Source organism: Rana temporaria, unplaced genomic scaffold (assembly GCF_905171775.1).
Source record: "Rana temporaria unplaced genomic scaffold, aRanTem1.1, whole genome shotgun sequence".
NCBI lineage: Eukaryota > Metazoa > Chordata > Amphibia > Anura > Ranidae > Rana > Rana temporaria.
Genome location: NW_024404519.1, coordinates 68,136 through 95,597, shown reverse-complemented (window position 1 = coordinate 95,597; position 27,462 = coordinate 68,136). Strand labels below are relative to the sequence as shown.

The following is a 27,462-nucleotide window of genomic DNA, read 5'->3' as shown; positions in this document are numbered from 1 at the left end:
AACAAACAAGTTGGATGATGTTCCAGTTAAATCTATTTTTTGACACTGCGTAAGAGAGGGGTGCACCGGTCCTGGAGGTACTGCAATACCAGGTCGATGCGTGGAGTGGACAGAGCAAGCTCTTCTTCCATCTCCCTGTTCTAAAAATCCATTTAATATATGGTCCCCAGATAGGGGACGTATCAGATATTAAACTGATAAGAACAGATTTTTTTTTTTTTTTTTTCTATTGAAAAGCCTGTGGCGTGCAAAACACAACCCAAAAACTTCACCCGGTGCAGGGAAAAAGTGCACACACATAAGGAGGTGCAACAAAAACCTGTGACGGGTGCATCGTCAATAGGCCCTCCGAAGAGGGCCTGACCCTGATCCCCCGGGGCGCAAGGCTCCTGACAGGGACTGAGGTTGTCAGTGGTCCATGCAGCCGAAGCCACATGAACCCATCCAAGGCCCATGTAGCCGAAGCCAGCACGGACACAACAGTGAGGCTCCCCCGAAGGGAGACCCCATGAGAGCAGGCGAACTAAGCCAGAAGGCCATGTCCACCCACTCCCAAGACGTTCAGGGCAGGCCCGAGGACCAGCACCCTACTTATCACACATAAAGTGCAGTGCACCAAACAAAAATAAGTGACAAACTAGACAAACACGGGGAAAAATAAAAAGAAAGTGGGGAAGAAGGAAGATGGGAGAGTGAGGTAAAGTGACCAATGTGCAATACATTGGCCGGCCCTCCGGCCAGGAATCAAAAATTCCTCTGGTCCTAGCCAAAAGGCCTGGCCCTAGAGGCAGGTGCTAAAAAAGTGTGTGTGGAGATAAGTGACCAAAAAGGTGCCACACGTTGAGTGTCCCTCACACACTCAGTGCAATGTATGGCACCCCTGGACTGCCACTCCAGGGGCACTATCTCCACAGGCTTTTCAATGGACCCTGGTCCACGGCCCGGACAGCCACGGCCCCCTTCCCACCTCCACCAGAAAGGATCAGGAGCTACCGGAGGCGCACCTCTTTCGCTCCCTACCTAATTAAACCCGAGAGGTACTAGCTGCGCAGCTCCGCTTTCCCTCTCAAGGAAACTGGTAAGGCGGGTTAGGAACCGCATCAAATCCAGGCCAGAAGGCCAGGGCCCCGGCCTTCCGCCAAGATCTCATGCCTCTCTGCTCTCAAACAGGAGCACCCTTCCAGATGGCTCAGACTCGACCAGTGGCCTGCCCCCAGTACAGTCGGGTAGCAAAAGCATAGCCCCTGCTGAAACCATCCTTCCAGGTGCCTATCACATCTTTGGATTGCTTCAGCCCTCTACTAAAGAAGTGCTTCAGCGCTCCTCCGAAAACTGATAAGAACAGATTTTTGATTGAAAATGTATACTTTATTTTTCAAAGAAAATATACAAAAAAACAAATACTTCAACAGGGTACATTCAGTTCCAATCGTACAGATAATTTACATTCATTCACTCATTCTGCGGTATGATGCAACATGCATGACGCCGCATTACCCTGAAATCAGTACTTCCAAAAATCATGTCAAATTTTAAGTCATTAAACTGTCAAAAGAAAATAGCGTTCAACTGGGCAACGGGTGTGATGGGGGGGGAGGGGGAGGTGGGGTGGGGGGGGAGGAAAGAGTTCACAGGCCCGAAGCTTTATTGAACTACCAATGGATACACACAGTTGGGAGAGGGGGGGGGGAAGGGGAGATCTTTAGACGTCCTCTTCCTCCGTAAAGTCCATCAGGTGATAGTCTCTTAGTAGACTGAACGTCAGTCTGCGACAATCCGCGATGGACATCCTTTCCCTCTGGTGGATGAGGCGTTTTCTGGCACACCATACGGCGTCCTTGAAGCAGCACAGCACCCGCCAGGCACTGTCAATGTCCTCCTGTGAGTGAGTCCCACAGAAGAGTCCGTTTAACACACCAAAGTGTGTAATAGCAGTCTGTGGTACAAAGTCTTTAAGTTCAGGTTCCAAGGCCCTCAACAGGCTCTGTGCAAAGGGGCACTCCCAGAAAACATGAAAAGCAGTTTCCTCCTGGATGATACAAAAAGGGCAGTGCCTGTATCTGCACAGGTTTCTGGCATGCATGAATGTCCTCAGTGGCAAACCCCCTTGGATTGCCATCCATGCCAGATCTTTGTGCCTGTTGGTGAGTCTCTTTGAAGAAACATTCCTCCAGACCACTTTGCAAGTGGCTGAAGGGAGGCCTGGAATAGTCTCAATGATGTCCGATGCTCTAATCAACTTGTGGATAGTTTTTGGCTTCCACAAGTCGGGTTTAACTCCATGCAGCCCCAGCTCCTTGATGAACTTGAAAGTGTCCAAGTAATACCATGGAGTGTCCCAGTTGTAGGGGACGGAGCTGTCCCATTTGTCCCATCCGAGAGACCTCCAAAGAGGTAGGAGGAAAAAACGGGACATGGAGTTACCGCCAGAGTCCACTGTTCTGTCAACCAATGTCCTGCGGATACAGTTACAAGCAAAGAACACCCTCAGTAGTGTTGCGATGTCGGGCACTCCCTTACCGCCTTTGAGGGGTTCCTTGAACATAACCGCCCGCTTCACTCTGTCCATTTTGGAGCTCCAGATGAAGTGAAACACCGCCCTGGTGATGGCTTTGCAAGTGTTAACCCGGGGGGGCCAAGCCTGGGCGAGGTACTGCAACACAGGGAGAATCTCGCTGCGGAGTACCAGTGTTTTCCCTTCAATGGTGAGTTCTCTGAGGCTCCAAAGTCCAAACTTCTGTCTCATTTTCGCCAGTCTTTCCTCCCAGGACTTCAGGGCTGCGCCTTCCGCTCCAAACCAGACTCCGAGAATTTTGATGAAGTCCGCTTTGATGTTGAACGGGATGGGCGCAGAAGAAGGCAGGAACCACTTTCCGAAGAGCATGACTTCCGACTTCCCGCAGTTGACCTTTGCCCCTGAAGCTTGGCCGAAGTCCTCACACGTCCGGACGAGTGTGTCGATGGAGCGCCGGTCGGCACAGAACACCGTCACGTCATCCATGTAGAGCGAGCACTTGACCTCCCGTCTTTCTGGTCCTGGTGCGGTGATCCCTCTGATCTCTGGGTTCTGTCCGATGCTTCGGGCGAATAGCTCTATACAGCAAACAAAAAGCAGAGGTGAGAGAGGGCAGCCTTGTCTGACCCCAGAGAAAATTGAAAAGGGGTCAGTTTTCCAGCCATTTACCAACACCAAACTACAAATGTCCTTGTACATCACATTCACATACGAACAAAACAGTTCCCCAAGACCAAACCTGCGCAGGGTTCTGCACATAAACTCATGGGAGACACGGTCAAAGGCCTTCTCCTGGTCAAGACTGACCAGGGCCGCGTGCACACGGCGGCCATGAATGTACTGGACCGTGTCCCGGACAAGCGCAAGGCTGTCCGCAATCCTGCGACCAGGAATGCCACAAGTTTGATCCGGGTGGATGATCTGTCCGATGACAGATTTCAGCCTGTTGGCCAAAACCTTGGCGAGGATTTTGTAGTCCACGTTCAAAAGAGAGATCGGACGCCAGTTTTTCAGGTCCGATCTCTCCCCTTTACGTTTATACAGAATCGTGATCATCCCCTCTCTCAGTGATGGAGGCATTCTACCCTCCACCACCATCTCCTCGTACAGCTCGAGCAGGTCCGGGCCCACGAGGTCCCACAGGGCTACATAGAGCTCAACTGGGAGACCATCGGAACCCGGGGTCCTGCCCCGCCTAAAGGATTTAGCGGCAGAGTGCAGCTCCTCCAACACCAGAGGGGCGTTGACGGCCGATGAACCTGCAGGATCAATTTGGTTAGTGATACCTGACAGGAACCTGTCTGCTGCCTCCGTGTTCGTTTCCTTCGGGGAGTAGAGGTTGGTGTAGTAGTCTGCGACCACTTGCATTACAGCCTCCTTTCCCTTCTGGAGCGTTCCAGTCTCGTCACGCAGTTCAGACAAGGGAGTGTGTCCTGAATGGAGTTTCCTGAAAAAGAAAGAGTTACACTTCTCACCTTTCTCAAGATTCTCCACCTTGGCACGGAAGACAATGTGCCTAGATTCTTCCTCAAAGTACCCTTTCAGGGTCTTCGCGGTGTCCTCCAGGTCCTGCCTAACGTCCCAGCCGCAGTGGTGAAGGTCCTGCAGGGACTGCAACTGACGTTGCAGTCTCCTGAGTTCCTTCTTCCTTGCACACACTTGCTGACGTCCCCTTGCCTGAAAGAAGCTACGCAGCTTAACTTTCACAAACTCCCACCAATCACTTACCTTTCCGAAGAATCTCTTTTCCTCCGTCCAGGAGGCATAGGCCTCCCGGAGTTCCCCCATCAATTCCTCATTTTCCAGCAGGGTGCTATTCAGTTTCCAGGAACCTGGTCCGCGGGCAAAGCCCTCGCCAAGTTCACCCCGAAAGTGAATAGCCCTGTGGTCAGAGAAACAGCAGGGGATCATGGAGAACTCACGATGCTTGACTGCTCTTGAAGTGAGCACGAAGTCAATCCTGGAACGCACCGATCCATCGGGACGGCACCATGAATAATTCACGGTACCTTTCCCTATGGATCCCACGGCGTCCTGCAGGGAAGCCTCCGAGATCATCTCCCTGAGCAGCCTAGAAGTAGCATCAAGTTTTGCGTATATGCTGGAGCTGCGCCCATCCTCCTCTATCGGACAGTTGAAATCACCGCCGATCACTACTGCTCTGGTGGTGACGAGTTGTGTCCTCAGGGTCTGGAAAAGTTCCAGCCGCGCACTCTTATCTGGGGGGGCGTACACGTTGATGAGCCTAATTGGCTCTCCCGCCCACGAGCCGTCTATGACCAAAAGACGGCCACAGACTAGCTCGTGGATGGAGTCAACCGTGAAGCGCCCGCCCCTGATAAGAATGGCAACCCCTGCGGATTTACAATCGCCACCCCCGGACCAGTAGGAGGGACCAAGGGTCCACTGAGAGGTCAGATGTGTGTACCTTCTCAAGGGAGGAAGAGCGCATTCCTGAAGCATGTAGACATCACTCTGATGAGTTGAAAGAAAAGTCAGCACCGCTTGCCTTCTAGAGGTATCCTTGATACTCCTCACATTAATGGAAAAGATTGAGATCTCTGCCATAATGAAAAAGGGTATGAGGTCTAGTCAGCAAGGGGCCAAACTTACCTCCCCGCAGGGGGGGGTGACTCCTCCATTTGCTCAGCTACCTGTTCTGGGGTCTGGGTTAGGCCCAGTTCCACTAGGACGTCATCAATCATCTGGCGGGTGTGGACGGTGGAGTTAGGCACAGTGTCGGCCATAATCTCCTCGTCTTCCTCTTCTTCAGACCCCAGGTCCTCCATTAACTGCCCTGGTCCAGCGCTTTCGTGCTGGACCCCATTGGGCCGTTTGATGGAGGTGGCGGTTTCCTCTGCCGATGGGCTCACAGTCTTCCGTTTCCGGCCTCCTGTTTGACCACCGGCAGGGGTGGAAGGGGGGAGGGAGGGGAAGTCCTCCAAGGAGGACAGGTCCGGGGTGGGCAGTGGGGCAGGAGGGGTCTCCTCTGACACAGAGGGGGTGGGGACAGGGGCAGGGGCTGGGGCAGTGACAGGGGCTGGGGCAGTGGCAGGGACAGGGACTGGGGCTGGGGCAGTGGCAGGGACAGGGACTGGGGTAGTGACAGACTTACCTGTGGCCTTTCGAGGCTCACTCGGCTTCTTTACTGTTGGCTTGCTACCGGAGCTAGGGGCTGGCTTACCCTGGATCAGGGCTCCAGCGTAGGTCCGGGTCCTCTGGGGGCATTGCATGAAGACATGCTCTGCCAAACCACAGAGGTTGCAGGTTTTGGACCTCGGACAGTCCTTGGTCTCATGGCCTGAGACCCTACAGAACCTGCAAGAAAGCTCTCTGCAATCCTTACCTAGGTGCCCCGGATGGCCACACCTGTTGCAGTTGATGGGCATCCCGGGGTAAAAGAGTGAGCCTGCGGAATATCCCAGGGAGAAGCACGGCTGCAGGTGCTGCATTTCCCCCGACGGGTCTTTCCTCAGCTTGCAAAGGACGGACCACTTACCTATCCAGAAGCCGTTGGCATCGAGGATTTGGACTGGGTCTTTCACCACTGTGCAGAACCTCTGGAGGTATGTGGCTATGTCTTTGCCTTGGGTATGGGGGTTCCTCATGGACACCTTCACCCACTTTTCGTCCCGTGTAATGGGGCAGTTCGCGCTGAACTTCCGGAAAGGGGATTCAGGGCCACTGGTCTTCACCATGTCCCAGTACCTTCTGCATGTTTTGAACGACACGAAGGTGATGAAGAAAATCCCTCTTGGGAAGGACTGTACTGAAAGCGTTTCTGCTTTGCTGAAACCTTGCTCCAGGATCATCTTCTTTCCGAAGATCTCCGGGGTCATGTCAGGGACTCTTCCGTCCACCTCCTTCAGCTGCAGCACGACCGTCTGCTTCATCCAGGGCTCCAGGATTGGCAGCCCGTCTGCAGGAGGGTTCGGCTTCACTGTTCTCGGTTGGCTGGTGCCGGCCGGGGTAGGAGTGGAGGTTGAGGCAGTGACATTCTCTGGGACTTCGGGGGAAGTGGCTGATGCAGGGTTCTTCTTCATCATCGTTTCTTCTGTCTTCTTCTTCTGGTCTTTCTTCTGGTCTGTCTTCTTCTCGCTCTTCCCCATCGTCGAGGATTTAGGATGTCGCTTCAGGTGTTCTTAGGCGGCTTCCTTCTGGTTCCTCGACGTCTTCACTCTTTTCGTAGCCTTGAGAAAGGCTCTTGCATCTACTGCCCGAAGGTAGTAATGCGGAGTGTGGGGGGGAGAAGGGTAGATCGCAGACTCGTTCCAAGTGGGGGCTAAGCCTCTGCCCAATAGCAGCAAGTAGGTGAAGCTGAATTTAATCAACGATCCTACAAGGCCGAGCAGAGGGTACCCCACAAGGACCAATTGGCTTGGATAGATACAAGTGGTTCTCAACGTCCTAGCTGTGAAGCCTAGACACCCCTAAAGGCTATAGTCGATACTACACTTGATCTTAGCCAAAAGGCCGAGAAGCGATAACCCAATTATTCTCTGTTCCGAGCGAGCGGCTTTCTGGCCCCACCGGAGGGCTCGCTGAGAGTTGCCCGTTTGCCTGTACCCGGCAAGCGCCCTTCCCCCCAGTCTAGGCTGTCCGGAGGTGTGAATCTTCAGCCAGACGGGTGTCGCTGGTCTACAGGCCTGACCCCCTGTCTACTGGACAATCCACCCCTTTCTGACACCTGCCCAACACTGCTGGAGCCCAGTCATGACCCTCAGTCATCCCAAAATAAGAATTGCACACGTTCAGGTGCTTGTCGTTGCTCCTCGTTCACGTTCAACAAGGAAAATCATTTGCATGGGCCGGCCTCCTAGTTAGCATAACGTGGACTTAGTTAACATAACGTGGAAGAAAATCGAGGGCCACTAGAGGGAGTCAAAGACTAAGGGATCCTCCGGATAAAAATAAAAAACCCTTGCCACAGCAGACTTTTCTAGCTAGCTGCTGCATGCAGCAAGGCAGACAGCAATGGAGCAAATTCAGCCCCCTTTTTTGTCAGCAGAGTAGTCACTGCTTATCGAAGGCTTCATTTTGGGCCTTAGGAAAGAGAGAGCGAGGAGTAGAACACTAGCTGACTTGTCGAAAATTGGATGCCCTGACTAAATCTAGGTGTTGCTGTATAGGTAACTTGATCAAGTAGTGGCATTTGGCAAGAAAGTGACAGACAAGAAGCAATGAAGACAAAGACACAAGGGTTAAATGCCAGTTTATTATAGCACGGAACCGAGTTTAAGCAAGAAACATTGTCAGCAGCAAGCAACAAGAACACACAAAACAAACAAGTTGGATGATGTTCCAGTTAAATCTATTTTTTGACACTGCGTAAGAGAGGGGTGCACCGGTCCTGGAGGTACTGCAATACCAGGTCGATGCGTGGAGTGGACAGAGCAAGCTCTTCTTCCATCTCCCTGTTCTAAAAATCCATTTAATATATGGTCCCCAGATAGGGGACGTATCAGATATTAAACTGATAAGAACAGATACTACACTTGATCTTAGCCAAAAGGCCGAGAAGCGATAACCCAATTATTCTCTGTTCCGAGCGAGCGGCTTTCTGGCCCCACCGGAGGGCTCGCTGAGAGTTGCCCGTTTGCCTGTACCCGGCAAGCGCCCTTCCCCCCAGTCTAGGCTGTCCGGAGGTGTGAATCTTCAGCCAGACGGGTGTCGCTGGTCTACAGGCCTGACCCCCTGTCTACTGGACAATCCACCCCTTTCTGACACCTGCCCAACACTGCTGGAGCCCAGTCATGACCCTCAGTCATCCCAAAATAAGAATTGCACACGTTCAGGTGCTTGTCGTTGCTCCTCGTTCACGTTCAACAAGGAAAATCATTTGCATGGGCCGGCCTCCTAGTTAGCATAACGTGGACTTAGTTAACATAACGTGGAAGAAAATCGAGGGCCACTAGAGGGAGTCAAAGACTAAGGGATCCTCCGGATAAAAATAAAAAACCCTTGCCACAGCAGACTTTTCTAGCTAGCTGCTGCATGCAGCAAGGCAGACAGCAATGGAGCAAATTCAGCCCCCTTTTTTGTCAGCAGAGTAGTCACTGCTTATCGAAGGCTTCATTTTGGGCCTTAGGAAAGAGAGAGCGAGGAGTAGAACACTAGCTGACTTGTCGAAAATTGGATGCCCTGACTAAATCTAGGTGTTGCTGTATAGGTAACTTGATCAAGTAGTGGCATTTGGCAAGAAAGTGACAGACAAGAAGCAATGAAGACAAAGACACAAGGGTTAAATGCCAGTTTATTATAGCACGGAACCGAGTTTAAGCAAGAAACATTGTCAGCAGCAAGCAACAAGAACACACAAAACAAACAAGTTGGATGATGTTCCAGTTAAATCTATTTTTTGACACTGCGTAAGAGAGGGGTGCACCGGTCCTGGAGGTACTGCAATACCAGGTCGATGCGTGGAGTGGACAGAGCAAGCTCTTCTTCCATCTCCCTGTTCTAAAAATCCATTTAATATATGGTCCCCAGATAGGGGACGTATCAGATATTAAACTGATAAGAACAGATTTTTTTTTTTTTTTTTTTTTTTTTTTTTTTAACGCTACTCAGACTGAATCACAGACTTAGGCATAACTTAACCCCGTACCATCACCAGAGCCGTGTTCTTTGCATCATACTAGCGTATCAGGACATAGAAAAAGATAAAATCAAGAATAAAATATCATACACAGTACATAAAATACATCCTATCCATCCCCCACCCGCCACTTCTCAAAATTCCAAAACACATTCGCCTCCTCCTCCCCCATACTCCTTCTTTCAACCGCAAGAACATAAAACATCTTCGCCATCACCCAGTCAACACAGTCTTTCTCCGTCAACGCCATTTTCCTTCTCACCAAGGCACACCGCGTCTCCCACATCGTTTCTCTTACCACTGCAGATACAACAAACATCTTACGCTGTTTTTCCTTGCTTCCTTCCACCAAACCAAAAACACATTTTTCAAGTGATACAACATCAACCTCCACCACCCTCCTCACAAAATCATGTAATAGCGTCCATACTTTGATAGCGAAACCACACTCCCAAAACACGTGCCTCACACTTTCATCTTCCATACACCCATCTCTAGGGCATACCTCCCTCCTCACCAGGTCTCTAGACTTTAAAAAAGACATCGTGGGCAAACAGTTATGTAGCGCTAACCACACCACCTCCCGCTGTTTATTAGTCACGCCTTTAAGTAGCAAGTTTCTCCAACAAAGTTCCGCTTTCTTGAAACTTAGACCTAAGATATTGGATGGTAGTTCACCCCTCCTTAACCATGCCCATAAGGCCTCTTTCTTGCGTGCTCCCTCCCCCAACTCCTGTAGTTTGTTACTCTGAAAAAAAGTGGACATCTTTAGGTAATAACTCGGAGATATCAAAGACATTGGTCTTGTAAGGTCTCTTTCGCACCATCCCCACTTCAGCAAAGGCCACCCAATCAGGTACCGCATCAAAGCAGCCGCTTTCCCACCTGCAAGAAAAGTCCTGAGATGAACCAACCACCACTGAACCTCTAAAAACCGCCCAACATTAGGAAAGTTGTATCCACCCAGTTGGAAGCTCTTCATTACTACTTCCCTCGACACTTTCTCCATCTTAGAGCCCCAGAAGAAAACAAATAACAGCCTCGTAATTTTCTGCACCCATCTTTTGTTTGGGGGGAAAACCACTGAACAATATAATAACAGAGGGAGAATCACCGCCTTAACGACCAGGGTTTTCCCAGACAAGGATAATCTTCTAAGTTTCCACAGACATAGCTTCTTTTCGACTTTCTCGGCACATTTAGCGATGTTGACCTGACTTGTTAAACTTTTTTCGAAGTGTACCCCTAGTATTTCCACCTCCTGCACATTCCTTAGTTTACTCTTAGACGTATCACAGGTACCGCTTAAAACACATACGCTGCTTTTGCCCCAATTGACACGTAGCCCAGAGATCGCCCCAAAAATACTGAGCTGGAGCTCCGCTCTCGTCACGTCTCTAGCCGTATTACATAGAAAGTTGACATCATCCATGTAACAGAGGGCTTTAACAGGTTCATTCCCACAGCCTGGCACAAATACTCCTCTGCAACATTTATCCCGCGCAACATGCCTTAGGAGAGGCTCAATTGCGCAGATGAAGGCAACAGGAGATAGGGGGCACCCCTGCCTAACCCCCGACCTCACCTCCACTTCCCCAGACAGCTTTCCGTTGACCAGGATCTGACTACTTATCCCGTGGTACAAACATTCGACCATCTTGACGAAGTCCTCAGGCACCCCCATCTGTCTTAAAACTATAAAAAGATATTTATGATTTAACCGATCATAGGCCTTCTCTAGATCTATGCTTGCCACCGCCAAAGGCATGTTGTTACATTGGGCGTAGTATATTAGGTCCCTTAGGAGGATCAGATTATCCGAAATCCTCCGCCCGGGAACAGCGCAAACCTGCCACTCTCCGATGATACTATCCGCCACCCTCTTCATCCTATCAGCCAAAATTTTCGCAAAGATCTTATAATCGCTATTAAGAAGTGTTATTGGGCGCCAATTACGTATATCTCGCTGATCACCCTTCTTTTTAAACAATAGAGTAATTATCCCCTTCCGCATTGATTTAGATACTCTTTTCTCTTCGATACAGGTCTTCACAACTCTGCATAGATCCTCCTTCAACACCGGCCAGTAGTCCTCATAAAATTCGATCGGTAAGCCATCCCCTCCAGGGGTCTTATTCCTTCTCATATTCCTGATCACGTTCTCTACTTCTTCTTCCCTCACAGGTTCCAGTAGCGTCTCCGCATCTTCCGTACTCAGGTTTCCTCTTACCACCTCACAATATTCCAGCGTCTCTTCATCTGATACATCACCACCACCACCGTCACTATAGAGATCTGTATAAAAGGATTTAATCGCCTCAACCATCCTGTCTCCGCTCACCTCTTCTTCTCCTTCCAACACCGACCGGAACATTTTCTTTGGGCCAAACGATTTTTTAAAGAAATACGCAGAGCATTGTTCGTCCTCCTCCATCTCTTGGATCTTAGCCCTAAAAACAATACTTCTCCCACGATCCTTAATCATAGCATTTCGGGCCTCGCGTACTTCTTTTAGTTCTTCTTGCACCTCCACCCCCATCCTCTTGCACTGAAACAAGAAGTGCATCCTATCCACCAACCTCCTTTCCTCCTCATGCTTCCGCTTAGCCATCTCTACGCCCAATTTCTTAAAGAAACCGCAGATCTTAGTTTTCGCCCAATCCCACCACTCCAAAATATCATCAAACCCACGTTTTTTATAGGAAAGGTGCTCAAAAAAGGTTTTAAATCTCAAAAACACCCCCTCCTCCTTCAAAAGAGAGATGTTGAGCTTCCACACACCCCTCCCGTACATCATAGTGTCATCCAAACTAAGGGAACTTGAAATTAGAGCATGGTCTGAAAAGGATACGGGATCTACCTGGTACCCAACAATTTTGAAGGCTAAGGATGCAAAGATAAAATCAATCCTGGACCTAACTGACCCCTTATCGGAAAAAAAAGTAAAAGCATCACTTTTCTGAGCAATCATAGCAGCATCCTGCAGGCGAAAGTCACTCACAAGCTCATTTAATGCTTTCGAGGTCACATCCATCCCACTTTCCAAACTCACGCCCTGCCTTTCCTCACTCCTCCTCACGCAATTGAAGTCTCCAAGCAGCAAGGTTGGGATTCTCCCCGGCAGCCACAACTTAAGCACATCAAAAAAGCTTACACGCTCCTTCTTTTCCGCTGGTGCATAGCAATTAATTAGCTTAAATTCATTTCCTGCCACCTCCACCACCACAATTTGTAACCTCCCTGGTACCACCACCTCCTGTGAAACAATATGTATATATGGGTTTTTAATAAGGATCCCCACTCCTTCGTTCCTTGACTCACACATAGGAGACCACACAGATGCCCCATGTTTCCAATCTTCACCTACGGCTCTCTCAATACCGCACTCCTGCACACAAATAATATCAGCGCACACACTTCCCAGGTAATCAAAAACTGCCGCCCTCCTCCACCCTGAACATATACTTCTGACATTCACCGAACTCACGCTAAATGCCATGAAGAAATAAATTGAAAACAAGTGCACAGCCATAACGTCTACTTATTAAAGTTGCTTCCTCTCAATCACCCCTTTACTTGCAACATTCGCATATGTCAATCTCTTCCTAGCAAAGGGAGAGCTGGCAGACTCTGATCCAGAGCCTCCATCATCAGGAAGAGCCTCCCCTTCCTCGTCCCCTCCAGCTCCTTCCTCCCGAGCCCTTTTTGTGGAGGACTGAGCCGCCTCGTCCATTGAAATGACAAGTCTTTGTCCACATTCTAACGACTCATTACTGTCCATCTCTTCATCCTCTTCTTCCTCAGCACTAGAGGATAACTGGCCTATTAAGTCCGACATCCGCCCTGGACTCGTATAGGCCTGACTCCGCTGTTCCTCCTCCACACCGACAACTACTTGTCCCGTCGAAGATCCATCCTCCATCACTTCCACTCTGGCTTCTTCCCCTACAGTAGCTTTCATGCTCCCAACGTCAGCCTTAGCACTAACCTCTGTATTCACAGAAGCGGCACCAGCCTCGTTGTTCATCGCCTCCGCTTGCACTGTAGGCGCAGCATCATCAGTCTTCCGCCCTGAGCACGTGTCAGGCTGCCCTGCATTCGCAGGCCGAGCTCTGCCACCCTGCCTCCGAGCAAGATATTCAGACCTCTGCTGCTCCCTTTCTTCTTTTGCCAGATTCCTAGCCACCATCCTATACACTTCCGAAGTAGTCTTCGCCGAAGAATACTCAGGGCACTGTCTCGCAAGATGACCAGGCTTTTTGCAAATGTCACACACTTTCTTTTGTCTGCAATCCTTAGAGAAATGGTCACCGGATCCGCAAAATCTGCATTTTACACCCTTGTCACAGTCACTACTTGTATGCCCATACACGCAGCACTTCCTGCAATATACCGGCTGTCCGGGGTAAAAAAGAAACCCCCTCTCTCCACCAACATTAAATACCGCAGGGGGTCTCCTCACTCCACCAACACACTCTGGGTCAGGCCGGAATTTTCCATAAAACCTGTACTTCCCGGTCCATATTTCAAATCTATTCAAGACCTTGTCACCGCCACGTAAATCCTCGCAATAGTTACTTAAAAACGCTCTAACCAAGTTCACGTCCGCGAACGGATTATACATATGGACCACGATAGCCTTATCTTCCTGCATAAAGAGCGGAATAACCTCCATCTTTTTAAACAAGTCATTATCTGAACTCCTCATCTTCTCGTAAATATTCCAGCACATCTCGGTAGAAACAAAAGTAGTGTCATATAAACCTTGTTGTGGGAAGTCTTGTAAGCAAACAATATCTCTTACCCGTAAGCCAAGTAACTCCGTCAAGACATCGACCACGATCGTCCTCAGATTAACCTCCGCCTTGAATTCCGGTTTCACCAAAAACCGCAACGAGTCCCGCAATCCACGGACCGCCATCTTCCTCCGTCCAACGGGAACCCCCAAGGGGGACCCTGAACTCCGCAAACACCGCCTTCAGAAGGGCGATCGCTTCCCGTTGCCCGGGGACTAATCCTAAGGCCAATAGCAGCAAGGGGGGGCCTTCCTAAGAAGAACGTTCCCCCCAAGGCCGACCGTCGGGTACCCCGGGCACCTCTTGGCTAATCACCGAATGCAGCAGAACTACACTGGATCTTAGCCAAAAGGCCGAGAAGCGATAACCCAATTATTCTCTGTTCCGAGCGAGCGGCTTTCTGGCCCCACCGGAGGGCTCGCTGAGAGTTGCCCGTTTGCCTGTACCCGGCAAGCGCCCTTCCCCCCAGTCTAGGCTGTCCGGAGGTGTGAATCTTCAGCCAGACGGGTGTCGCTGGTCTACAGGCCTGACCCCCTGTCTACTGGACAATCCACCCCTTTCTGACACCTGCCCAACACTGCTGGAGCCCAGTCATGACCCTCAGTCATCCCAAAATAAGAATTGCACACGTTCAGGTGCTTGTCGTTGCTCCTCGTTCACGTTCAACAAGGAAAATCATTTGCATGGGCCGGCCTCCTAGTTAGCATAACGTGGACTTAGTTAACATAACGTGGAAGAAAATCGAGGGCCACTAGAGGGAGTCAAAGACTAAGGGATCCTCCGGATAAAAATAAAAAACCCTTGCCACAGCAGACTTTTCTAGCTAGCTGCTGCATGCAGCAAGGCAGACAGCAATGGAGCAAATTCAGCCCCCTTTTTTGTCAGCAGAGTAGTCACTGCTTATCGAAGGCTTCATTTTGGGCCTTAGGAAAGAGAGAGCGAGGAGTAGAACACTAGCTGACTTGTCGAAAATTGGATGCCCTGACTAAATCTAGGTGTTGCTGTATAGGTAACTTGATCAAGTAGTGGCATTTGGCAAGAAAGTGACAGACAAGAAGCAATGAAGACAAAGACACAAGGGTTAAATGCCAGTTTATTATAGCACGGAACCGAGTTTAAGCAAGAAACATTGTCAGCAGCAAGCAACAAGAACACACAAAACAAACAAGTTGGATGATGTTCCAGTTAAATCTATTTTTTGACACTGCGTAAGAGAGGGGTGCACCGGTCCTGGAGGTACTGCAATACCAGGTCGATGCGTGGAGTGGACAGAGCAAGCTCTTCTTCCATCTCCCTGTTCTAAAAATCCATTTAATATATGGTCCCCAGATAGGGGACGTATCAGATATTAAACTGATAAGAACAGATACTACACTTGATCTTAGCCAAAAGGCCGAGAAGCGATAACCCAATTATTCTCTGTTCCGAGCGAGCGGCTTTCTGGCCCCACCGGAGGGCTCGCTGAGAGTTGCCCGTTTGCCTGTACCCGGCAAGCGCCCTTCCCCCCAGTCTAGGCTGTCCGGAGGTGTGAATCTTCAGCCAGACGGGTGTCGCTGGTCTACAGGCCTGACCCCCTGTCTACTGGACAATCCACCCCTTTCTGACACCTGCCCAACACTGCTGGAGCCCAGTCATGACCCTCAGTCATCCCAAAATAAGAATTGCACACGTTCAGGTGCTTGTCGTTGCTCCTCGTTCACGTTCAACAAGGAAAATCATTTGCATGGGCCGGCCTCCTAGTTAGCATAACGTGGACTTAGTTAACATAACGTGGAAGAAAATCGAGGGCCACTAGAGGGAGTCAAAGACTAAGGGATCCTCCGGATAAAAATAAAAAACCCTTGCCACAGCAGACTTTTCTAGCTAGCTGCTGCATGCAGCAAGGCAGACAGCAATGGAGCAAATTCAGCCCCCTTTTTTGTCAGCAGAGTAGTCACTGCTTATCGAAGGCTTCATTTTGGGCCTTAGGAAAGAGAGAGCGAGGAGTAGAACACTAGCTGACTTGTCGAAAATTGGATGCCCTGACTAAATCTAGGTGTTGCTGTATAGGTAACTTGATCAAGTAGTGGCATTTGGCAAGAAAGTGACAGACAAGAAGCAATGAAGACAAAGACACAAGGGTTAAATGCCAGTTTATTATAGCACGGAACCGAGTTTAAGCAAGAAACATTGTCAGCAGCAAGCAACAAGAACACACAAAACAAACAAGTTGGATGATGTTCCAGTTAAATCTATTTTTTGACACTGCGTAAGAGAGGGGTGCACCGGTCCTGGAGGTACTGCAATACCAGGTCGATGCGTGGAGTGGACAGAGCAAGCTCTTCTTCCATCTCCCTGTTCTAAAAATCCATTTAATATATGGTCCCCAGATAGGGGACGTATCAGATATTAAACTGATAAGAACAGATACTACACTTGATCTTAGCCAAAAGGCCGAGAAGCGATAACCCAATTATTCTCTGTTCCGAGCGAGCGGCTTTCTGGCCCCACCGGAGGGCTCGCTGAGAGTTGCCCGTTTGCCTGTACCCGGCAAGCGCCCTTCCCCCCAGTCTAGGCTGTCCGGAGGTGTGAATCTTCAGCCAGACGGGTGTCGCTGGTCTACAGGCCTGACCCCCTGTCTACTGGACAATCCACCCCTTTCTGACACCTGCCCAACACTGCTGGAGCCCAGTCATGACCCTCAGTCATCCCAAAATAAGAATTGCACACGTTCAGGTGCTTGTCGTTGCTCCTCGTTCACGTTCAACAAGGAAAATCATTTGCATGGGCCGGCCTCCTAGTTAGCATAACGTGGACTTAGTTAACATAACGTGGAAGAAAATCGAGGGCCACTAGAGGGAGTCAAAGACTAAGGGATCCTCCGGATAAAAATAAAAAACCCTTGCCACAGCAGACTTTTCTAGCTAGCTGCTGCATGCAGCAAGGCAGACAGCAATGGAGCAAATTCAGCCCCCTTTTTTGTCAGCAGAGTAGTCACTGCTTATCGAAGGCTTCATTTTGGGCCTTAGGAAAGAGAGAGCGAGGAGTAGAACACTAGCTGACTTGTCGAAAATTGGATGCCCTGACTAAATCTAGGTGTTGCTGTATAGGTAACTTGATCAAGTAGTGGCATTTGGCAAGAAAGTGACAGACAAGAAGCAATGAAGACAAAGACACAAGGGTTAAATGCCAGTTTATTATAGCACGGAACCGAGTTTAAGCAAGAAACATTGTCAGCAGCAAGCAACAAGAACACACAAAACAAACAAGTTGGATGATGTTCCAGTTAAATCTATTTTTTGACACTGCGTAAGAGAGGGGTGCACCGGTCCTGGAGGTACTGCAATACCAGGTCGATGCGTGGAGTGGACAGAGCAAGCTCTTCTTCCATCTCCCTGTTCTAAAAATCCATTTAATATATGGTCCCCAGATAGGGGACGTATCAGATATTAAACTGATAAGAACAGATACTACACTTGATCTTAGCCAAAAGGCCGAGAAGCGATAACCCAATTATTCTCTGTTCCGAGCGAGCGGCTTTCTGGCCCCACCGGAGGGCTCGCTGAGAGTTGCCCGTTTGCCTGTACCCGGCAAGCGCCCTTCCCCCCAGTCTAGGCTGTCCGGAGGTGTGAATCTTCAGCCAGACGGGTGTCGCTGGTCTACAGGCCTGACCCCCTGTCTACTGGACAATCCACCCCTTTCTGACACCTGCCCAACACTGCTGGAGCCCAGTCATGACCCTCAGTCATCCCAAAATAAGAATTGCACACGTTCAGGTGCTTGTCGTTGCTCCTCGTTCACGTTCAACAAGGAAAATCATTTGCATGGGCCGGCCTCCTAGTTAGCATAACGTGGACTTAGTTAACATAACGTGGAAGAAAATCGAGGGCCACTAGAGGGAGTCAAAGACTAAGGGATCCTCCGGATAAAAATAAAAAACCCTTGCCACAGCAGACTTTTCTAGCTAGCTGCTGCATGCAGCAAGGCAGACAGCAATGGAGCAAATTCAGCCCCCTTTTTTGTCAGCAGAGTAGTCACTGCTTATCGAAGGCTTCATTTTGGGCCTTAGGAAAGAGAGAGCGAGGAGTAGAACACTAGCTGACTTGTCGAAAATTGGATGCCCTGACTAAATCTAGGTGTTGCTGTATAGGTAACTTGATCAAGTAGTGGCATTTGGCAAGAAAGTGACAGACAAGAAGCAATGAAGACAAAGACACAAGGGTTAAATGCCAGTTTATTATAGCACGGAACCGAGTTTAAGCAAGAAACATTGTCAGCAGCAAGCAACAAGAACACACAAAACAAACAAGTTGGATGATGTTCCAGTTAAATCTATTTTTTGACACTGCGTAAGAGAGGGGTGCACCGGTCCTGGAGGTACTGCAATACCAGGTCGATGCGTGGAGTGGACAGAGCAAGCTCTTCTTCCATCTCCCTGTTCTAAAAATCCATTTAATATATGGTCCCCAGATAGGGGACGTATCAGATATTAAACTGATAAGAACAGATACTACACTTGATCTTAGCCAAAAGGCCGAGAAGCGATAACCCAATTATTCTCTGTTCCGAGCGAGCGGCTTTCTGGCCCCACCGGAGGGCTCGCTGAGAGTTGCCCGTTTGCCTGTACCCGGCAAGCGCCCTTCCCCCCAGTCTAGGCTGTCCGGAGGTGTGAATCTTCAGCCAGACGGGTGTCGCTGGTCTACAGGCCTGACCCCCTGTCTACTGGACAATCCACCCCTTTCTGACACCTGCCCAACACTGCTGGAGCCCAGTCATGACCCTCAGTCATCCCAAAATAAGAATTGCACACGTTCAGGTGCTTGTCGTTGCTCCTCGTTCACGTTCAACAAGGAAAATCATTTGCATGGGCCGGCCTCCTAGTTAGCATAACGTGGACTTAGTTAACATAACGTGGAAGAAAATCGAGGGCCACTAGAGGGAGTCAAAGACTAAGGGATCCTCCGGATAAAAATAAAAAACCCTTGCCACAGCAGACTTTTCTAGCTAGCTGCTGCATGCAGCAAGGCAGACAGCAATGGAGCAAATTCAGCCCCCTTTTTTGTCAGCAGAGTAGTCACTGCTTATCGAAGGCTTCATTTTGGGCCTTAGGAAAGAGAGAGCGAGGAGTAGAACACTAGCTGACTTGTCGAAAATTGGATGCCCTGACTAAATCTAGGTGTTGCTGTATAGGTAACTTGATCAAGTAGTGGCATTTGGCAAGAAAGTGACAGACAAGAAGCAATGAAGACAAAGACACAAGGGTTAAATGCCAGTTTATTATAGCACGGAACCGAGTTTAAGCAAGAAACATTGTCAGCAGCAAGCAACAAGAACACACAAAACAAACAAGTTGGATGATGTTCCAGTTAAATCTATTTTTTGACACTGCGTAAGAGAGGGGTGCACCGGTCCTGGAGGTACTGCAATACCAGGTCGATGCGTGGAGTGGACAGAGCAAGCTCTTCTTCCATCTCCCTGTTCTAAAAATCCATTTAATATATGGTCCCCAGATAGGGGACGTATCAGATATTAAACTGATAAGAACAGATACTACACTTGATCTTAGCCAAAAGGCCGAGAAGCGATAACCCAATTATTCTCTGTTCCGAGCGAGCGGCTTTCTGGCCCCACCGGAGGGCTCGCTGAGAGTTGCCCGTTTGCCTGTACCCGGCAAGCGCCCTTCCCCCCAGTCTAGGCTGTCCGGAGGTGTGAATCTTCAGCCAGACGGGTGTCGCTGGTCTACAGGCCTGACCCCCTGTCTACTGGACAATCCACCCCTTTCTGACACCTGCCCAACACTGCTGGAGCCCAGTCATGACCCTCAGTCATCCCAAAATAAGAATTGCACACGTTCAGGTGCTTGTCGTTGCTCCTCGTTCACGTTCAACAAGGAAAATCATTTGCATGGGCCGGCCTCCTAGTTAGCATAACGTGGACTTAGTTAACATAACGTGGAAGAAAATCGAGGGCCACTAGAGGGAGTCAAAGACTAAGGGATCCTCCGGATAAAAATAAAAAACCCTTGCCACAGCAGACTTTTCTAGCTAGCTGCTGCATGCAGCAAGGCAGACAGCAATGGAGCAAATTCAGCCCCCTTTTTTTGTCAGCAGAGTAGTCACTGCTTATCGAAGGCTTCATTTTGGGCCTTAGGAAAGAGAGAGCGAGGAGTAGAACACTAGCTGACTTGTCGAAAATTGGATGCCCTGACTAAATCTAGGTGTTGCTGTATAGGTAACTTGATCAAGTAGTGGCATTTGGCAAGAAAGTGACAGACAAGAAGCAATGAAGACAAAGACACAAGGGTTAAATGCCAGTTTATTATAGCACGGAACCGAGTTTAAGCAAGAAACATTGTCAGCAAGCAACAAGAACACACAAAACAAACAAGTTGGATGATGTTCCAGTTAAATCTATTTTTTGACACTGCGTAAGAGAGGGGTGCACCGGTCCTGGAGGTACTGCAATACCAGGTCGATGCGTGGAGTGGACAGAGCAAGCTCTTCTTCCATCTCCCTGTTCTAAAAATCCATTTAATATATGGTCCCCAGATAGGGGACGTATCAGATATTAAACTGATAAGAACAGATACTACACTTGATCTTAGCCAAAAGGCCGAGAAGCGATAACCCAATTATTCTCTGTTCCGAGCGAGCGGCTTTCTGGCCCCACCGGAGGGCTCGCTGAGAGTTGCCCGTTTGCCTGTACCCGGCAAGCGCCCTTCCCCCCAGTCTAGGCTGTCCGGAGGTGTGAATCTTCAGCCAGACGGGTGTCGCTGGTCTACAGGCCTGACCCCCTGTCTACTGGACAATCCACCCCTTTCTGACACCTGCCCAACACTGCTGGAGCCCAGTCATGACCCTCAGTCATCCCAAAATAAGAATTGCACACGTTCAGGTGCTTGTCGTTGCTCCTCGTTCACGTTCAACAAGGAAAATCATTTGCATGGGCCGGCCTCCTAGTTAGCATAACGTGGACTTAGTTAACATAACGTGGAAGAAAATCGAGGGCCACTAGAGGGAGTCAAAGACTAAGGGATCCTCCGGATAAAAATAAAAAACCCTTGCCACAGCAGACTTTTCTAGCTAGCTGCTGCATGCAGCAAGGCAGACAGCAATGGAGCAAATTCAGCCCCCTTTTTTGTCAGCAGAGTAGTCACTGCTTATCGAAGGCTTCATTTTGGGCCTTAGGAAAGAGAGAGCGAGGAGTAGAACACTAGCTGACTTGTCGAAAATTGGATGCCCTGACTAAATCTAGGTGTTGCTGTATAGGTAACTTGATCAAGTAGTGGCATTTGGCAAGAAAGTGACAGACAAGAAGCAATGAAGACAAAGACACAAGGGTTAAATGCCAGTTTATTATAGCACGGAACCGAGTTTAAGCAAGAAACATTGTCAGCAGCAAGCAACAAGAACACACAAAACAAACAAGTTGGATGATGTTCCAGTTAAATCTATTTTTTGACACTGCGTAAGAGAGGGGTGCACCGGTCCTGGAGGTACTGCAATACCAGGTCGATGCGTGGAGTGGACAGAGCAAGCTCTTCTTCCATCTCCCTGTTCTAAAAATCCATTTAATATATGGTCCCCAGATAGGGGACGTATCAGATATTAAACTGATAAGAACAGATACTACACTTGATCTTAGCCAAAAGGCCGAGAAGCGATAACCCAATTATTCTCTGTTCCGAGCGAGCGGCTTTCTGGCCCCACCGGAGGGCTCGCTGAGAGTTGCCCGTTTGCCTGTACCCGGCAAGCGCCCTTCCCCCCAGTCTAGGCTGTCCGGAGGTGTGAATCTTCAGCCAGACGGGTGTCGCTGGTCTACAGGCCTGACCCCCTGTCTACTGGACAATCCACCCCTTTCTGACACCTGCCCAACACTGCTGGAGCCCAGTCATGACCCTCAGTCATCCCAAAATAAGAATTGCACACGTTCAGGTGCTTGTCGTTGCTCCTCGTTCACGTTCAACAAGGAAAATCATTTGCATGGGCCGGCCTCCTAGTTAGCATAACGTGGACTTAGTTAACATAACGTGGAAGAAAATCGAGGGCCACTAGAGGGAGTCAAAGACTAAGGGATCCTCCGGATAAAAATAAAAAAGCCCTTGCCACAGCAGACTTTTCTAGCTAGCTGCTGCATGCAGCAAGGCAGACAGCAATGGAGCAAATTCAGCCCCCTTTTTTGTCAGCAGAGTAGTCACTGCTTATCGAAGGCTTCATTTTGGGCCTTAGGAAAGAGAGAGCGAGGAGTAGAACACTAGCTGACTTGTCGAAAATTGGATGCCCTGACTAAATCTAGGTGTTGCTGTATAGGTAACTTGATCAAGTAGTGGCATTTGGCAAGAAAGTGACAGACAAGAAGCAATGAAGACAAAGACACAAGGGTTAAATGCCAGTTTATTATAGCACGGAACCGAGTTTAAGCAAGAAACATTGTCAGCAGCAAGCAACAAGAACACACAAAACAAACAAGTTGGATGATGTTCCAGTTAAATCTATTTTTTGACACTGCGTAAGAGAGGGGTGCACCGGTCCTGGAGGTACTGCAATACCAGGTCGATGCGTGGAGTGGACAGAGCAAGCTCTTCTTCCATCTCCCTGTTCTAAAAATCCATTTAATATATGGTCCCCAGATAGGGGACGTATCAGATATTAAACTGATAAGAACAGATACTACACTTGATCTTAGCCAAAAGGCCGAGAAGCGATAACCCAATTATTCTCTGTTCCGAGCGAGCGGCTTTCTGGCCCCACCGGAGGGCTCGCTGAGAGTTGCCCGTTTGCCTGTACCCGGCAAGCGCCCTTCCCCCCAGTCTAGGCTGTCCGGAGGTGTGAATCTTCAGCCAGACGGGTGTCGCTGGTCTACAGGCCTGACCCCCTGTCTACTGGACAATCCACCCCTTTCTGACACCTGCCCAACACTGCTGGAGCCCAGTCATGACCCTCAGTCATCCCAAAATAAGAATTGCACACGTTCAGGTGCTTGTCGTTGCTCCTCGTTCACGTTCAACAAGGAAAATCATTTGCATGGGCCGGCCTCCTAGTTAGCATAACGTGGACTTAGTTAACATAACGTGGAAGAAAATCGAGGGCCACTAGAGGGAGTCAAAGACTAAGGGATCCTCCGGATAAAAATAAAAAAACCCTTGCCACAGCAGACTTTTCTAGCTAGCTGCTGCATGCAGCAAGGCAGACAGCAATGGAGCAAATTCAGCCCCCTTTTTTTGTCAGCAGAGTAGTCACTGCTTATCGAAGGCTTCATTTTGGGCCTTAGGAAAGAGAGAGCGAGGAGTAGAACACTAGCTGACTTGTCGAAAATTGGATGCCCTGACTAAATCTAGGTGTTGCTGTATAGGTAACTTGATAAAGTAGTGGCATTTGGCAAGAAAGTGACAAGAAGCAATGAAGACAAGGACACAAGGGTTAAATGCCAGTTTATTATAGCACGGAACCGAGTTTAAGCAAGAAAACATTGTCAGCAAGCAACAAGAACACACAAGACAAACAAGTTGGATGATGTTCCAGTTAAATCTATTTTTTGACACTGCGTAAGAGAGGGGTGCACCGGTCCTGGAGGTACTGCAATACCAGGTCGATGCGTGGAGTGGACAGAGCAAGCTCTTCTTCCATCTCCCTGTTCTAAAAATCCATTTAATATATGGTCCCCAGATAGGGGACGTATCAGATATTAAACTGATAAGAACAGATACTACACTTGATCTTAGCCAAAAGGCCGAGAAGCGATAACCCAATTATTCTCTGTTCCGAGCGAGCGGCTTTCTGGCCCCACCGGAGGGCTCGCTGAGAGTTGCCCGTTTGCCTGTACCCGGCAAGCGCCCTTCCCCCCAGTCTAGGCTGTCCGGAGGTGTGAATCTTCAGCCAGACGGGTGTCGCTGGTCTACAGGCCTGACCCCCTGTCTACTGGACAATCCACCCCTTTCTGACACCTGCCCAACACTGCTGGAGCCCAGTCATGACCCTCAGTCATCCCAAAATAAGAATTGCACACGTTCAGGTGCTTGTCGTTGCTCCTCGTTCACGTTCAACAAGGAAAATCATTTGCATGGGCCGGCCTCCTAGTTAGCATAACGTGGACTTAGTTAACATAACGTGGAAGAAAATCGAGGGCCACTAGAGGGAGTCAAAGACTAAGGGATCCTCCGGATAAAAATAAAAAACCCTTGCCACAGCAGACTTTTCTAGCTAGCTGCTGCATGCAGCAAGGCAGACAGCAATGGAGCAAATTCAGCCCCCTTTTTTGTCAGCAGAGTAGTCACTGCTTATCGAAGGCTTCATTTTGGGCCTTAGGAAAGAGAGAGCGAGGAGTAGAACACTAGCTGACTTGTCGAAAATTGGATGCCCTGACTAAATCTAGGTGTTGCTGTATAGGTAACTTGATCAAGTAGTGGCATTTGGCAAGAAAGTGACAGACAAGAAGCAATGAAGACAAAGACACAAGGGTTAAATGCCAGTTTATTATAGCACGGAACCGAGTTTAAGCAAGAAACATTGTCAGCAGCAAGCAACAAGAACACACAAAACAAACAAGTTGGATGATGTTCCAGTTAAATCTATTTTTTGACACTGCGTAAGAGAGGGGTGCACCGGTCCTGGAGGTACTGCAATACCAGGTCGATGCGTGGAGTGGACAGAGCAAGCTCTTCTTCCATCTCCCTGTTCTAAAAATCCATTTAATATATGGTCCCCAGATAGGGGACGTATCAGATATTAAACTGATAAGAACAGATACTACACTTGATCTTAGCCAAAAGGCCGAGAAGCGATAACCCAATTATTCTCTGTTCCGAGCGAGCGGCTTTCTGGCCCCACCGGAGGGCTCGCTGAGAGTTGCCCGTTTGCCTGTACCCGGCAAGCGCCCTTCCCCCCAGTCTAGGCTGTCCGGAGGTGTGAATCTTCAGCCAGACGGGTGTCGCTGGTCTACAGGCCTGACCCCCTGTCTACTGGACAATCCACCCCTTTCTGACACCTGCCCAACACTGCTGGAGCCCAGTCATGACCCTCAGTCATCCCAAAATAAGAATTGCACACGTTCAGGTGCTTGTCGTTGCTCCTCGTTCACGTTCAACAAGGAAAATCATTTGCATGGGCCGGCCTCCTAGTTAGCATAACGTGGACTTAGTTAACATAACGTGGAAGAAAATCGAGGGCCACTAGAGGGAGTCAAAGACTAAGGGATCCTCCGGATAAAAATAAAAAACCCTTGCCACAGCTGACTTTTCTAGCTAGCTGCTGCATGCAGCAAGGCAGACAGCAATGGAGCAAATTCAGCCCCCTTTTTTGTCAGCAGAGTAGTCACTGCTTATCGAAGGCTTCATTTTGGGCCTTAGGAAAGAGAGAGCGAGGAGTAGAACACTAGCTGACTTGTCGAAAATTGGATGCCCTGACTAAATCTAGGTGTTGCTGTATAGGTAACTTGATCAAGTAGTGGCATTTGGCAAGAAAGTGACAGACAAGAAGCAATGAAGACAAAGACACAAGGGTTAAATGCCAGTTTATTAGAGCACGGAACCGAGTTTAAGCAAGAAACATTGTCAGCAGCAAGCAACAAGAACACACAAGACAAACAAGTTGGATGATGTTCCAGTTAAATCTATTTTTTGACACTGCGTAAGAGAGGGGTGCACCGGTCCTGGAGGTACTGCAATACCAGGTCGATGCGTGGAGTGGACAGAGCAAGCTCTTCTTCCATCTCCCTGTTCTAAAAATCCATTTAATATATGGTCCCCAGATAGGGGACGTATCAGATATTAAACTGATAAGAACAGATTTTTTTTTTTTTTCTATTGAAAAGCCTGTGGCGTGCAAAACACAACCCAAAAACTCCACCCGGTGCAGGGAAAAATGTGCACACACATAAAGAGTGACATCACAAAAAACTGCGACGGGTGCAAACGTCAGTGGTCCTCCGAAAAGGACCCGTCTCTGATCCCCCGGGGCGTTAGGCTCCTGACAGGGAAAAGAGTAAACTGTGGTCCAAGCAGCCGAAGCCACAAGGACCCATCTTGGCCCAAGCAGCCGAAGCCACAAGGACCCAACATCCTCAGAGGGACTGCCGAAACAGAACCCTCCTCGGTGAGGCTCCCCCGAAGGGAGACCCCATGAGAGCCAGTGAACCTAACCAGAAGGCCGAGTCCACCAACTCCCAAGACTTTCAGAGACCGGCCCGAGGACCAGCACCCTACTCGCCACACATAAAGTGCAAGCACCAACAAAAAGAGTGACAAACAAAACAACACACGGGGAAAAATAATAAAAGAAAGTGGGGAAAAGGAAGATGGGAAGGTGAGGAAAGTGACCAATGTGAAACACATTGGCCGGCCCTCCGGCCAGGAAACAAAAATTCCACTGGTCCTAGCCAAAAGGCCCGGCCCAAGCGGCAGGTGTGAAAAGTGTGTTGTGGAGATCAGTGACCTGAAGGTGCCACACGATGAGTGCCCCTCAAACACTCGTGCAATGTATGGCACCCCTGGACTGCCACTCCAGGGGCACAATCTCCACGGGCTTTTCAACGGTCCCTAGCCCCCGGTCCGGACCGGCAGCACCCTTCCCAGCCAGGAAGGTGGGAGAAGAGGTTGGGGAGAGCCTACTGACGCAGACTCCACCCACAACCCCTAACTCTCCCACCTAATCACATTCTGGAAGTACTACCCGCTCCTTCCCGGTTAAAGGAGAAGCAAGGGTTCCCTCCAGAACAACTGACTGGGGCAGTTACCACCAAATCCAGGCCAACGGCCAGGGACCCGGCCTCTTGGCTTCGACCTCATGCCTCTCTGTCCAAATCAGAAGGCTTCCACCTCCACACCAACAGGCTTAGCGTCCGCCGACTGCCATCCCTTTCCCCCTGCCACAGGGTACCGGGGACAGTCAGCTTAGCACCACCTATTGGCAACTGATAAGAACAGATACTACACTTGATCTTAGCCAAAAGGCCGAGAAGCGATAACCCAATTATTCTCTGTTCCGAGCGAGCGGCTTTCTGGCCCCACCGGAGGGCTCGCTGAGAGTTGCCCGTTTGCCTGTACCCGGCAAGCGCCCTTCCCCCCAGTCTAGGCTGTCCGGAGGTGTGAATCTTCAGCCAGACGGGTGTCGCTGGTCTACAGGCCTGACCCCCTGTCTACTGGACAATCCACCCCTTTCTGACACCTGCCCAACACTGCTGGAGCCCAGTCATGACCCTCAGTCATCCCAAAATAAGAATTGCACACGTTCAGGTGCTTGTCGTTGCTCCTCGTTCACGTTCAACAAGGAAAATCATTTGCATGGGCCGGCCTCCTAGTTAGCATAACGTGGACTTAGTTAACATAACGTGGAAGAAAATCGAGGGCCACTAGAGGGAGTCAAAGACTAAGGGATCCTCCGGATAAAAATAAAAAACCCTTGCCACAGCAGACTTTTCTAGCTAGCTGCTGCATGCAGCAAGGCAGACAGCAATGGAGCAAATTCAGCCCCCTTTTTTGTCAGCAGAGTAGTCACTGCTTATCGAAGGCTTCATTTTGGGCCTTAGGAAAGAGAGAGCGAGGAGTAGAACACTAGCTGACTTGTCGAAAATTGGATGCC

At 49.5% G+C, this 27,462-nt stretch overlaps 14 non-coding genes and 2 pseudogenes across 14 annotated transcripts; all 16 read right to left on the bottom strand.

The window, feature by feature from the left end:
• Positions 1 to 55: 55 nt before the first annotated feature.
• Positions 56 to 241, bottom strand: LOC120922113. Its single transcript, XR_005745078.1, has one exon. It is a non-coding gene; the product is annotated as a U2 spliceosomal RNA (small nuclear RNA).
• Positions 242 to 6,905: 6,664 nt separating this feature from the next.
• On the bottom strand, positions 6,906 to 7,000 carry LOC120922070 (annotated as a pseudogene).
• Positions 7,001 to 7,849: 849 nt separating this feature from the next.
• Positions 7,850 to 8,040, bottom strand: LOC120922101. Its single transcript, XR_005745067.1, has one exon. It is a non-coding gene; the product is annotated as a U2 spliceosomal RNA (small nuclear RNA).
• An 849-nt stretch (positions 8,041 to 8,889) lies between these two features.
• LOC120922119 lies at positions 8,890 to 9,081 on the bottom strand. Its single transcript, XR_005745081.1, has one exon. It is a non-coding gene; the product is annotated as a U2 spliceosomal RNA (small nuclear RNA).
• Positions 9,082 to 15,123: 6,042 nt separating this feature from the next.
• Positions 15,124 to 15,314, bottom strand: LOC120922100. The gene has a single exon (XR_005745066.1). It is a non-coding gene; the product is annotated as a U2 spliceosomal RNA (small nuclear RNA).
• An 849-nt stretch (positions 15,315 to 16,163) lies between these two features.
• On the bottom strand, positions 16,164 to 16,354 carry LOC120922099. Its single transcript, XR_005745065.1, has one exon. It is a non-coding gene; the product is annotated as a U2 spliceosomal RNA (small nuclear RNA).
• Positions 16,355 to 17,203: 849 nt separating this feature from the next.
• Positions 17,204 to 17,394, bottom strand: LOC120922098. The gene has a single exon (XR_005745064.1). It is a non-coding gene; the product is annotated as a U2 spliceosomal RNA (small nuclear RNA).
• Positions 17,395 to 18,243: 849 nt separating this feature from the next.
• Positions 18,244 to 18,434, bottom strand: LOC120922097. Its single transcript, XR_005745063.1, has one exon. It is a non-coding gene; the product is annotated as a U2 spliceosomal RNA (small nuclear RNA).
• Positions 18,435 to 19,283: 849 nt separating this feature from the next.
• Positions 19,284 to 19,474, bottom strand: LOC120922096. Its single transcript, XR_005745062.1, has one exon. It is a non-coding gene; the product is annotated as a U2 spliceosomal RNA (small nuclear RNA).
• An 847-nt stretch (positions 19,475 to 20,321) lies between these two features.
• On the bottom strand, positions 20,322 to 20,512 carry LOC120922095. The gene has a single exon (XR_005745061.1). It is a non-coding gene; the product is annotated as a U2 spliceosomal RNA (small nuclear RNA).
• An 849-nt stretch (positions 20,513 to 21,361) lies between these two features.
• On the bottom strand, positions 21,362 to 21,552 carry LOC120922094. Its single transcript, XR_005745060.1, has one exon. It is a non-coding gene; the product is annotated as a U2 spliceosomal RNA (small nuclear RNA).
• Positions 21,553 to 22,402: 850 nt separating this feature from the next.
• Positions 22,403 to 22,593, bottom strand: LOC120922093. Its single transcript, XR_005745059.1, has one exon. It is a non-coding gene; the product is annotated as a U2 spliceosomal RNA (small nuclear RNA).
• An 845-nt stretch (positions 22,594 to 23,438) lies between these two features.
• LOC120922092 lies at positions 23,439 to 23,629 on the bottom strand. The gene has a single exon (XR_005745058.1). It is a non-coding gene; the product is annotated as a U2 spliceosomal RNA (small nuclear RNA).
• Positions 23,630 to 24,478: 849 nt separating this feature from the next.
• Positions 24,479 to 24,669, bottom strand: LOC120922090. The gene has a single exon (XR_005745056.1). It is a non-coding gene; the product is annotated as a U2 spliceosomal RNA (small nuclear RNA).
• Positions 24,670 to 25,518: 849 nt separating this feature from the next.
• Positions 25,519 to 25,700, bottom strand: LOC120922112. Its single transcript, XR_005745077.1, has one exon. It is a non-coding gene; the product is annotated as a U2 spliceosomal RNA (small nuclear RNA).
• Positions 25,701 to 26,715: 1,015 nt separating this feature from the next.
• LOC120922063 lies at positions 26,716 to 26,846 on the bottom strand (annotated as a pseudogene).
• Between the last annotated feature and the right edge of the window lie 616 nt (positions 26,847 to 27,462).